The 11,500-nt window shown below is 39.0% G+C and overlaps 1 long non-coding RNA gene across 1 annotated transcript; it reads left to right on the top strand.

Annotated features, from left to right (window-relative positions):
* Positions 1–289: 289 nt before the first annotated feature.
* Positions 290–2,185, top strand: LOC138617757 (uncharacterized). The gene is made up of 3 exons (XR_011310683.1): positions 290–349; positions 965–1,059; positions 1,816–2,185. It is a non-coding gene; the product is annotated as an uncharacterized lncRNA (long non-coding RNA).
* Positions 2,186–11,500: the final 9,315 nt, after the last annotated feature.

An 11,500-nucleotide genomic window follows, 5' to 3' on the forward strand; every position in this document is an offset into this window, starting at 1 on the left:
ATGTTTCAAATCAAATGTCCAGCTGTGATAGTTGATCAAGACATTATGTACTCTAATGTGAAACTTTTTAATAGTTTGATGTACGTGTATTGTTTTAGTGATGTCTAATGTTGGTCGTCACTTCCGTGTTTTGTGGATTTTGTAATTTATCATATTCACTGCTATTAAGATGTAATAATTTGCTAAATTTAATGTATTAAATCATATCTAAATATGCTAAATTGATCATTTTAAATAACACAAAAAGTGTAAGATAGAAACTTTTGTTTTACTGCGGAAGAAGCTGCAAACATCAGTGACATGACATGTGAAGAGGAACCCGAAGTCTGCATCTTGAAGACTCAGCAGTGTAAGTCCAGCACTTGCATATTAGCAACTGATCATGCAATTTTAGTCATTTCCTTCTCATAAATAGTCATTTAGTTACCTTATTCTTCACAGGCCCAAGCTGGTATGTAGCCCATATTTTCTTTTTTTTTTGGCACGACATTCGTCTTGGTTTGAGGCCAGTGTGGTTGAGAGTAAATAACTTGATGCGAGATACATTTCTTTTCTAAAGTTCACGTTATTGTTGTGATGATTTTAGGCTTATGTAACAATTCCAACCAACCAGTGAGTCCTCTATGTTTTTCCCATCCTGTAAACCTCTTTCTCTTTCCTCAGTCCACGCCTTCATCCACATTCGGTTGAAGCCCACGTGTATACATTGGTGTTGTAGATATACATCTGGGTGTTTGTGATATTTTATATCCAAATTTCCAGCAAAACCTTTCATTTCATTGCATCACCACTTCCTGTTTTTATGTTTATAATTTTGCCTTTATATTTTCAGTTGTTTTAAAAGAATCTAGGTTGACAATGTCGTGCCGTGCCCTGGAACTGAACATTTGGCATGTCGTCAGAAGTGCTGAAACACTTCAGAAGTGGGGACTACTATTCGGTTTTTGTGTCAATGTCATTACAGTGTTGTCAGAAGCTGAATTGCTGATGAGAGACATAGAGGAGATGCTCGACTGGAGCACATCAGTAGGCCCCTCCAGCCAGAAACGGAGCAGAATGGTATGCTGACTGGCAGGAAAGCGAATTCTTCGTACAAAACCTCATGGAACCGTATGACTGTGACACAGACCGCACTCAACCTTTAACCTAAACAAAGTATTTTTATTTGTCAAGTATTAACCACTGCCTTCAGGGAACTCAGTCGGCCTCATGCTTACATGAGGTTAGTCTTTTTTTCCCTTTTGACAATGCAGCTCTTTCATTACGTGTCAGTCAGCCAGCCGCAATATTTGTTTATTGCATTTATGCCTATCTTTACATCCCATAATGAAGCAGATAGGACCGTAACATTCGTTCTGTAATCAGGTCACAAGTGGACAGGTTACTTGACTTCCTTACAGTTGCATAGCAATACAGTAAATTTGCCCTTTCAGTAGCAAAACACTATGTATTCGTAAACTGAATATCTATCAACATAAATAATGGTTGACACAGAAGCTGCTTAACCCTTTTACCTTTTAAGTGTAACTGTGGACTGTATGCTCAGCCTCTCAGTGCCACAGGGGTCGACAAATAAATAAACTTTTTCCACAATCTTTGGGCAGAATAAGAAAAATGACATTTGCTTTTCTTTTCAGAAATACCTTTAATGCAGGTGGTTTTGATTTAGGAACTGTTATTTTGGTCAGTAGAATTACAACAGCCTTGAAAGATAGTTGTTAAAAATGGTGGATACACAAATGACCTCAGGCAAGGTGTCCATAGAACAATACTCTAATGTGCTTGTTGTTGTTGTTGTTGTTGTTGTTGTGACAGATTCAGCACGAGTATTTGGCCAGCATAGAGGAAGAGGGAGAGACATTGGTCATAGAGGGCTTCAGGTTTGTGAGTGGAGCGAGCAGAGAGGACCTGAGGACGCTGAGTTCACAGGCCGGTGGACAGGACAGGACGACTGCAGAGTGACACATGACTGATGGCTGACATAGTGGGTTGATTACACAAGGTCATCGAGGTCAAATGACTGACGGAGGTAACAGTGGCAGACAAAAAGCCAACAAATGACATGATGATGGCAGTAAGGCCACAAACTGCCACGTGTATCTCCTCAAAACAGACATACAGAACATAGAGACAATTTTTAGATAAATGTTCCAATTGTTTCCAAATATTTTCTAAAAGAACTAATTGTTGTAAAATATTTCATCACAAAGAAAATACTGAGACAGTTTAAATTTGTGTCATTTTTTGCACAACATTTTTTAGTTTCTTTCAGAATATGAGCATACAGTTGGCTTTGGATGTTGTACTGATGATGCTTCTTTATTCAAGAGGGAATATTGTCAGTTAAAGTTATTATTCCGTTGTTCAGGCTAATGAATATTTCTTTGCATTATTTATTTCACTTCTGTTAGTCTCATCCAAACCATTATAGTATATTCAACATTAGCAATAGTGCAATATTAGTCACCTTCAATAGTGTTGGTCATGCACACTTTGAGTGTCCTGCTATACAACAACACTGTGCAGGACAGTTGAGGACACGGCTTTCTGTTTGATTACATGGAGCTTTTAGACTATTCACTGTCCTTCCTGTTTATACCACAGTGTGGATCATCTAGCTCTCTAAAAGCATCTTCAGTGCTTTGATTTTAGGAAAGATTCACAGCCCTCTGTGCTTTCTACTGCAGTTTGATAGATATACATGACAGTGTTTAACTTGGGTATTCATGAATAAGTCTGTTAATAATCCAAAAATCTTCCAACTGAATAATCAGAAGTTAAGACTTATTGTTCATAGATACAAATACTTAATATGACAGTGCAGTTGTCATCTGAAATATGTTCAAACATTATTTTCTGTTTCTTTACTTCATGGCCGATTTCAATGTTAAACTGGTATTATGAACATATTGAACATTTTAAATGCATTTTCAAACGTGGTACTTTCATCTTATATAATACTTTTTGTTCAATTAATCAGTGAAGCTACAGGGAATGGTTGTTTTATATGTTTTGACCTTATTGTGTCAAGGCAAGCAAAAGCCAGTGTCAGTCGGAGCAGTATGCTTTAGCCATTTATTATCTTGGAAAATCCCCTAAAATGTGGAGGGCTGTTTCTATTCTGTGGCAGGCTGTTCTACAGTACAGCACCGCTGCAATCACCAGTTTCTTGTATAAGCAGCACCAGTGATTTGTTGTCATGGAATTAAACACGAAAATCTCCCCTTTTTTTGCAAATACTTTTTCAAATAAATTACGAAGATTTATTTGGCAATTTATTAATCAGTCCTGCCTCGCCATGTCTCGCCCTGCGTGAAGTGGGAAAACACGGAAGGCTGTTTGGTTCCGAAATGAACAACCGAGACCTGCCAGTAGATTAAGAAGAGCATCGATGTAACCAATTAACAAACAGCCAATTTGAATGTCAGATGAACACTTCAACCCATAAGTTTACCAAGCATTAACATACTAAACAGACTGACATAATATATGCAAATAAGGTCATTATTATGCATGTGCTAGTTCAGTGCCCAAATTAAGTGCTTGTTTGGAGCACTCGGGATATGTTTGCTAGCGTGAGCTCTATAACAACATATTACAGAAATAATGGTCACTTGAAAAATCGAATTAGTTTTACATTTGGCTACTAGTCACAGGAACGCAGAGACAGCTTGAATCGAAATTAGCAAGCATTGAGCGCCATAGAGAGAAATTGCCTTATTTATAGGAATAGGGGGAATTATTTAGGAATGGATTGTTTGGACATGTAATATGCAGATACAGTCACAGTAGGCACACAAACACATGCATCCTGTAATCAGACTGAGTGGTAGAAAAAGTGGCAGAAAAGCCTTCAGCGGGTGCTGAATTAGTAACGACTGAAGTTGCAGATTGACTGCTGATTGTTATCTTTTTGTGCTTAAGTGCTGCATGAATTATTTATGTTCCAGCCCATGTAATCAGAAGTTGGTGGGAAAGAGTGGACCGGGAAACCTCGAGCATTAATCAGGCACTTGGTCGTTAATCATTTTTGACAATATTAGGACTGTGAACCTCCTCAAACGGATGCAGCAGCATCAGCGTCTTGTAACAGACTGACGCTGCTCTGTTACCTGGTGTCTTTTTGTTTGGGTGCTCATCTTATGTCTGTTTTTGAAATAAACAGCTGTTGCCAATACAACTGGACTGACGGAGGAGGCGTGAAGCAACAGAACATGCCTGTTATGATCATTTTCAGCCAGAAGAGGTTGCTGTTTCTTGTCATTTTATTCCGGCCTCAGTGCTTGTGCATAAGGCATTCAAGGGATGACAATGAGACATTCAAAGGCATATGAAACCCAATCTATAGAGGTAATGCATCTGACGGTTGGACTCTTGCAGCTTTGCTAAATCTTAACTCAGAACATGATGAAATCAGTGGCTGGTCCAGACATACGGAATATACAGCATACTCACCTTTGTCTCTTGGCAGAGTAGAACATATATTCACCTATTATTAATCACCAGTGAGACATGTATGGAAGGTGAGGTCACTGCGTACCCTCTATGATCCCTCTCTCTGCAATATAACACCCCATCAAGTGCTACTGCACTACTGCAGTTAAAGTTAAGATCAATGATGCCAGTGCCATGGTCATATATCACACTGCTGTCTCAGAGTTGTTTCACACAGCTGAACTAAACTGCACCAACACAGATTAGACCTACAGTAGACATAACCCCAGTACTTCTCTCTATCTGAACATGCTGGGGAGGTTCGGTCATTGTGGATTCCAGACTGTGATGGCTTATTGCCTATGGATGGTATGTGATGCTGCAATGGAGGAAATACTGTCATAAACTTGTATCGGAGACACGAGTAGCAGCTACATTTTGACACTCGATGAGAAAAGATTCGACCGGACGTTGTACAACACGCTGTGCCTTGTGTGAGATGCGTGGCGTCAAAGCACTATTTGCATGTGCATAGTTAAGGAGACCTCCGTTGATCGGCGCGTTCTTGGCATCCCAAAGGGTGTTTTTTTTATATTGTGCTTCAGAACTGTACTGAACTGAAGTGGCTGCTTACTGATTCATTACAGACCCTGAAACAGTGCCATGTAATCAGGCCTTCTTTACTCAGCACAGAGGTCAGCTCATATCCAAAGACCCTGTATGTGTGGTGGTACAGCAGAGGGCATCCCTGTAGACTGAAAGAGCATCGCTGCAGCAGGGCATCCAAGGCCCTGCCTTTGTTTTCGCTGAGCCAATTAGGGAGAGATAGCATCTGCTGTGAAAGGAGAACAATGGCTTGCCCACTGTGTGTGTGTGTGTGTGTGTGTGTGTGTGTGTGTGTGTGTGTGTGTGTGTGTGTGTGTGTGTGTGTGTGTGTGTGTGTGTGTGTGTGTCCACGAGTATATATATATGTGTGTGTGTGCGTGTTTGCGAATACGCAGAAAGTTTGTGTGGGTGTGTCTGTAGGCTAGTAAGTGATTGTGTGTTTCTGTAGCTACAGTATATGAGCATGCGGAGTATGTGTGTTGAATAGTAATAAGAGAGAGAGAGGGGAGTATTGTGTACAGCAGAGGAGAGAGGAAACAAGAAAATGAGTGCCTACAAAGTATGACAGACAGCATATGGCTTCATCTGCTGTGATTCAGTTAAGACACACACACACACACACACGAACACACACTGCAAACCACTAGAGAGGCAAATATAAATTAGGAAAGCTTCCTGCATTTGTGAGTGAGGCACATACAATGCTTGTAATTAAAAAGTCACTGTTGAGTGACAGTCTGGCTCACGCACAGTCAGTTTATGTCCTTGCTTGAAATTCTGTGAAACTTTTTGACAGGAAACGCAAGTGATGATTTCACAGTTGGCCATAACACTCCATCTATCCAGAGGACCCGCAGGTCATTAACCCCTACCTGCTGCTGCCTTGAGTTATGCAGAGTTTGATGACTCCTCTTTTCTAGCGAAGGAGTGAAAAGAGAGAGGTATGAGGACGTGTGTGTGTGTGTGTGTGTGTGTGTGTGTGTGTGTGTGTGTGTGTGTGTGTGTGCGTGCGTGCGTGCGTGTGTGCGTGCGTGCACGTGCTCGTGTGAGCGTGTTTAGCAGAGCTTGCTAGCACCCCTGTCTTGGCCAGCTGGCTCCACCATATGGCCACATTTATCATGTATCTCACTATTCATTAAGACTGCCCTTGCTGGCTGCAGAGACACTGCAGGGGGCCTCAACTTCACCTCCGAAAGGCAGTGGACAATTGACTGCAGTCCACTGTACTTTTAGGTGTGAATGCTGCAAGATTAGATGTGGTCAAGTACCTTTAACCAAAGCTTATTTTCCTTTAAAAGAGGGGTCCTCTTTTAAAGATTATGACTGACAGGCTGATTAAAGTGCAGTTTCATTTCAAGTATGATTAATTCTGATAAACTAGTTTATTGTGCCCAAATATGTAATATGTTGTAAGGCTGCGTGGACCAAATGTCTCATACAATTCACGTGATATTTATGTTTCTTAAAAATGTTACAGTTTAACTGTATTAACTGACAACATTGAAATCAATAGTTAGTTTTTTTTTCAAATAGATCTGTTTCCAGCTACGAATGACCTGCTTATACTGAACACTATATTTAGCATGTAACTATCAATGCATCATCTTGTGTTCTTATCTTGCTCAGAGGACAACATGTTTTGGTCGGTTTACGTCAGAGTTCTTAATATAAAAAAACTATCAGAAGCTTTTTCACTTTAAAGCATAACATTTGTTTTAACACAAAAGAGAAAAATAATGTAAATTCTTAAAATCATGTATGAATGAATGGGTTTGTGCATCAACTAAGAATAACACTGATTAATGCGTCAGTCTTGTTTCCTGAGCTGACTGTGGCAGTGCAAATAATTTAACTTTCTGGTGGATTTTATTTTGTTAATATCCACTCCATACATTGAGGAAGACTATATTTACACAATGCACACATTAGTGTTTCTGATCTTGTTTTTTTTAAATTTTGTTCTAATTTAGTTTTTCTGTCTCAAGTTTAAAGAAAGATAAGTTAGACCGAGCTCCTAAAGTATATTATTATCTTCTTTATTTTTACAATTTACAATTACAATTTGCAAACTTTGAAGATTTCCTTTTTCTCTTCTTTTTTAAATAAACAAAATTATCAACACCTTTAAAGAGGAAAATTTCTGGTGGAAATTAATGAGAATAAATATCCATAAATGTCCATACCTCCATATACAGCAGGTAAAATAAGTTTTGAACACGTCCCCATTTTTCTCAGTGAATATATTTCCAAAGGTGCTATTGACATGACATTTTCACCAGATGTTGGTAACAACCCAAGTAATCCATACATACAAAGAAACCAAAACAAATAAGTTCAGAAATTCGGTTATGTGTAATAATGTGAAATGACACAGGGAAAAAGTATTGAATACGATTACTGATATTTATTTAATACTTTGTACAAAAGCCTTTGTTGGTAACGACAGCTTCAAGACGCCTCCTGTATAGAGAAACTAGTTGTATTCATTGCTCAAGTGTGATTTTGGCCGATTCTTCCACACAAACAGTCTTCAAATCTTAAAGGTTCCGTGGGTCTCTTCTATGAACTCTGATCTTCAGTTCTTTCCATAGATTTTCAATTGGATTCAAGTCAGGTGATTGGCTGGGCCATTGTAGCAGCTTTATTTTCTTTCTCTGAAACCAATTGAGTTTCCTTAGCTGTGTGTTTGGGATCATTGTCTTGCTGAAATGTCCACCCTCGTTTCATCTTCATCATCCTGGTAGATGGCAGCAGATTTTTATCAAGAATGTCTCGGTACATTTTTCCATTCATCCTTCCTTCAATTATGTGAAGTTTGCCAGTACCGTATGCTGAAAAGCAGCCCCACACCATGATGTTCCCACCTCCAAACTTCACCGTTGGTTCTGGTGTTTTTAGGGTGATGTGCAATGCCATTTGTCCTCCAAACATGATGTGTATTATGGCATCCAAAGAGTTCAATGTTGCTCTCATCTGACCAGACTATATTCTCCCAGTATTTCACAGGTTTGTCCAAATGTTGTGCAGCAAACTTCAAACGAGCTTCCACATGCTTTTCCTTCATCAATGGAGTCTTGCGTGGTGAGCGTGCATACAGGCCGTGGCGTTTGAGTGCATTCCTTATTGTTTTCTTTGAAACAATTGTACCTGTTAATTCCAGGTCTTTCTGAAGTGGTCCTTTGCTCTTGGACAACTCTTCTGATAATTATTTTCACTCCTCTGTCAGAAACCTGGTCGTGGCCAGTTTATGGTGAAATTATATTCTTCCCACTTCTGGATTATGGCCCCAGCAGTGCTCACTGGAACACTCAGAAGTTTAGAAATGCATCTGTAACCAATGCCATCAGTATGTTTTGCAACAATAAGGTTGCGAAGGTCTTGAGAGAGCTCGTTGCTTTTACCCATCATGAGTTGTTTCTTGTGACACCTTGGTAATGAGACACAATTTTATAGGCCATCAGTTGGAACTGAACCAGCTGATATTAATTTGCACTGACAAGAGGCCGGATTGCTTTCTAATTACTGATAGATTTCAGCTGTTGTCTTGGCTTTCCATGCCTTTTTGCACCTCCCTTTCTTCATGTGTTCAATACTTTTTCCCTGTGTCATTTCACATTATTACACATAACTGAATTTCTGAACTTATTTGTTTTGGTTTCTTTGTATGTATGGATTACTTGGGTTGTTACCAACATCTGGTGAACATTTCATGTCAATGGCACCTTTGGAAAGAGATTTTCTGAGAAAAATGGGGACGTGTTCAATACTTATTTTACCCGCTGTTTGTTACTTCTTCTTTTTTTTTTTTTTTTTTTTTTTAAAAGGAAATCAGTACTTTGACATTAATATTGACTAATTGGAAGGTTTGATAAGTTAAGATGTCCTCGAATGTAGTTCCTATTTTTTTCACTTTCATGTAGGAACATTTGAAATACCTGTCGGTTCTTAAGAACTCTGTCGTCGGGAGCTTGGTGTGTCTTTGCGAAACCAGACAAAACAGGTGGGGAGCTCAAAGCTAATATTTACACCATCTGCTGACTTCCTCCCCTCACTGGTAACAATTTTAGACTATTCAGTCAAAGCAATTTAGGAAACAAGAAAAGATAATTAGGTGTGTATTGCAGAACAATTTTTCCTTGTTTTAGATTAATTTTGGCTCGAGCATTTCAGTCAGTGAGGAGAGACTCTTTGAAGTCAGAGGAAAACATGATATTGTGTACACTAAATGTGGAGATATTTGCCAGATGTTGCATGACATTACGTTGCATTTTCTTAAATTATTGGATTGTAGATAGCAATCAGTGAATGAGGTATGACATGCATTGCGGGACCCTGGCTGGAATTAAACTAGGGATGTTGGGATTTGCACCTTAACCATTATACCCATAGCAGGGTGTCTATGACATTATCATTTTTATTGGACTAGTCATGCCACAAGCAGTGCAGGAAAATTCACCCTGATTGAGTCGAGACACAGCCTGAAGAACATTAAGCCGAGCTAAAGATCTGGATGGATGTGAACTGGAGCGGGATTTGTGATGAGCTCATTGGATGGGCCCATTAGACAGCTGGCTCTAATGCAAATTGGAAGTGAAGTGGTAAAGGTGGGTTGTTTCAGTCAGACACTGAAAAGACAGCACAGCTGATTTTAGAATTTCAGCAGCACCAAGGTGATTGGCTCACAGAAGTTGGGGCAAAATGTGATTGGTTGAAGTGAATAATCAGTCCAGTTAAACTGGAACTAAGAAAAGACAAATAGAAATAGCAAAGAGGAGTGATTTTGAACACAGAATAATCATGACAGATGATCTTCCTGGTTATTTTTTATTAGACTGTAGATGTGTGATTTTGAATTAGTTATACAAAGCTTTGAAAGTGCCATGCCAGGACAAGAACTTGTGCATTCAGTGTGCCATCTTCCTCAGATACTGAGTCTGTGATTGGTGCTAAAGCAGCGTGACTGTTTCACTTGCTGTGGCTTGTGCAGGGACTGTGAGGCCAGATGTTGTTTCTGCGCATCACTGTTAAGCATCAAAACATCAAAGCACAAGCATGACTTAACTGCCCTCAGAAGATCAGAGACCGTTGCCGTGCTTGTCATTTTTATCTCAGGAAGAAGTCTTTGCATTTCTCTCCCACTCTGTCAAACACTCTTGATTTTCCTCTTATCCTGCCTGTCTGTCTTCCTCTGTCTCTTCTTGACAGTTTGACAGTGTGACAGCGGTGCAGAGACATCTTTAGTCTTGTGTGGGGATGTCAGCAGGAGTGAGATGTCTGTCTTGGCACCACTGATTGCTCCGTGTGTGGGTGTTTGTCCGTGCTTGTGTGAATTTGACGCTGGCGTGTGGCTACTGTAGCTGTGCTTATCTGTTGTGCATTAACTATTTTTTGGATGAATACTCTTGCGTTGCTCATGCGTGTGAGAGTCATCAATCTACAGTTACTGATTCATCTGTGGGGCTGGATGACAAATATCATGACATTTTTCACCAAATACCTCAATGTCACCATTATTATAATACTGTAAAGATGACTCGATGCTTTGAAAAAATACTTACGAAGAGATTTTTGATAAATAATAATCAGTAATACTAATATAATGAGTACATGGGTAAAGGCAAATAATAGAACAAATAGAAGTTTAGAAAATGACATCACTTAATTGTAATGTAGCCTTTGAAACCACAAAAACACATAGTTTATGCCATACCATGATATTTCAATATCCAAAATCTAAGACTATATCTAGTTTCATATCATGGTATCAAAATAAAAAAAAATCCTTAAGTACAAGCTCATGTCCCAGCCAAGGTAGGTTGTATTCATTTTTTAATTGTCTATTACTGTATTCAAAGCATCAAAGGGAGAAGCGCTTTTACATTTTGTGTTACTTAGGCTTTCATTTTTTTTTTAACTATTCAGTAAGACAGAGGTTTGTCTTGATTTCTAAACAATGTTAGTGAAGACTTGTTTGTTGCACCCACTCACAGACATATTGGCAACTGAGATTGAAAGATTTGAAATGCTGCTTTAGTCTGGGAGAAAAACACCAGATACACAATTGCTTTATAATATGTGTCTGATATAAATAATGAATAGTGACTTTACTAGCTTGTGGGAACATTAAACAAGCAGTAAACTGTACAGAGGAATGATCATTTGAGCTAAATACCTTAAGAGAGTTTCCAACACAGTTTGTTATTTTCCACAAATATATAATACGAGCTGTTTCCTGTGCAGGTACCTGCTTTCGTTTCTCTTTTCACCTTTGCTAATAAAAACTGATTTGAATTTTATAGCCCTGTAGCATTGGTAGAAATAAGAACTGTGGTTTGACAGTTTGTAAAATCCCCCCCGCTGTAGATTATACAGTGGAGGGGAGGCATTCAGTAAGAGGACTTAATAAACAATGCTAGAATCTAGTCTGTTGATACAGATGTGGAACAGTCATTTTTTACTG

This window comes from Brachyistius frenatus, unplaced genomic scaffold (genome assembly GCF_029030835.1).
Source record: "Brachyistius frenatus isolate BFR_SWC_R1_liver_20210118 unplaced genomic scaffold, ASM2903083v1 Contig_14, whole genome shotgun sequence".
Lineage (NCBI taxonomy): Eukaryota > Metazoa > Chordata > Actinopteri > Embiotocidae > Brachyistius > Brachyistius frenatus.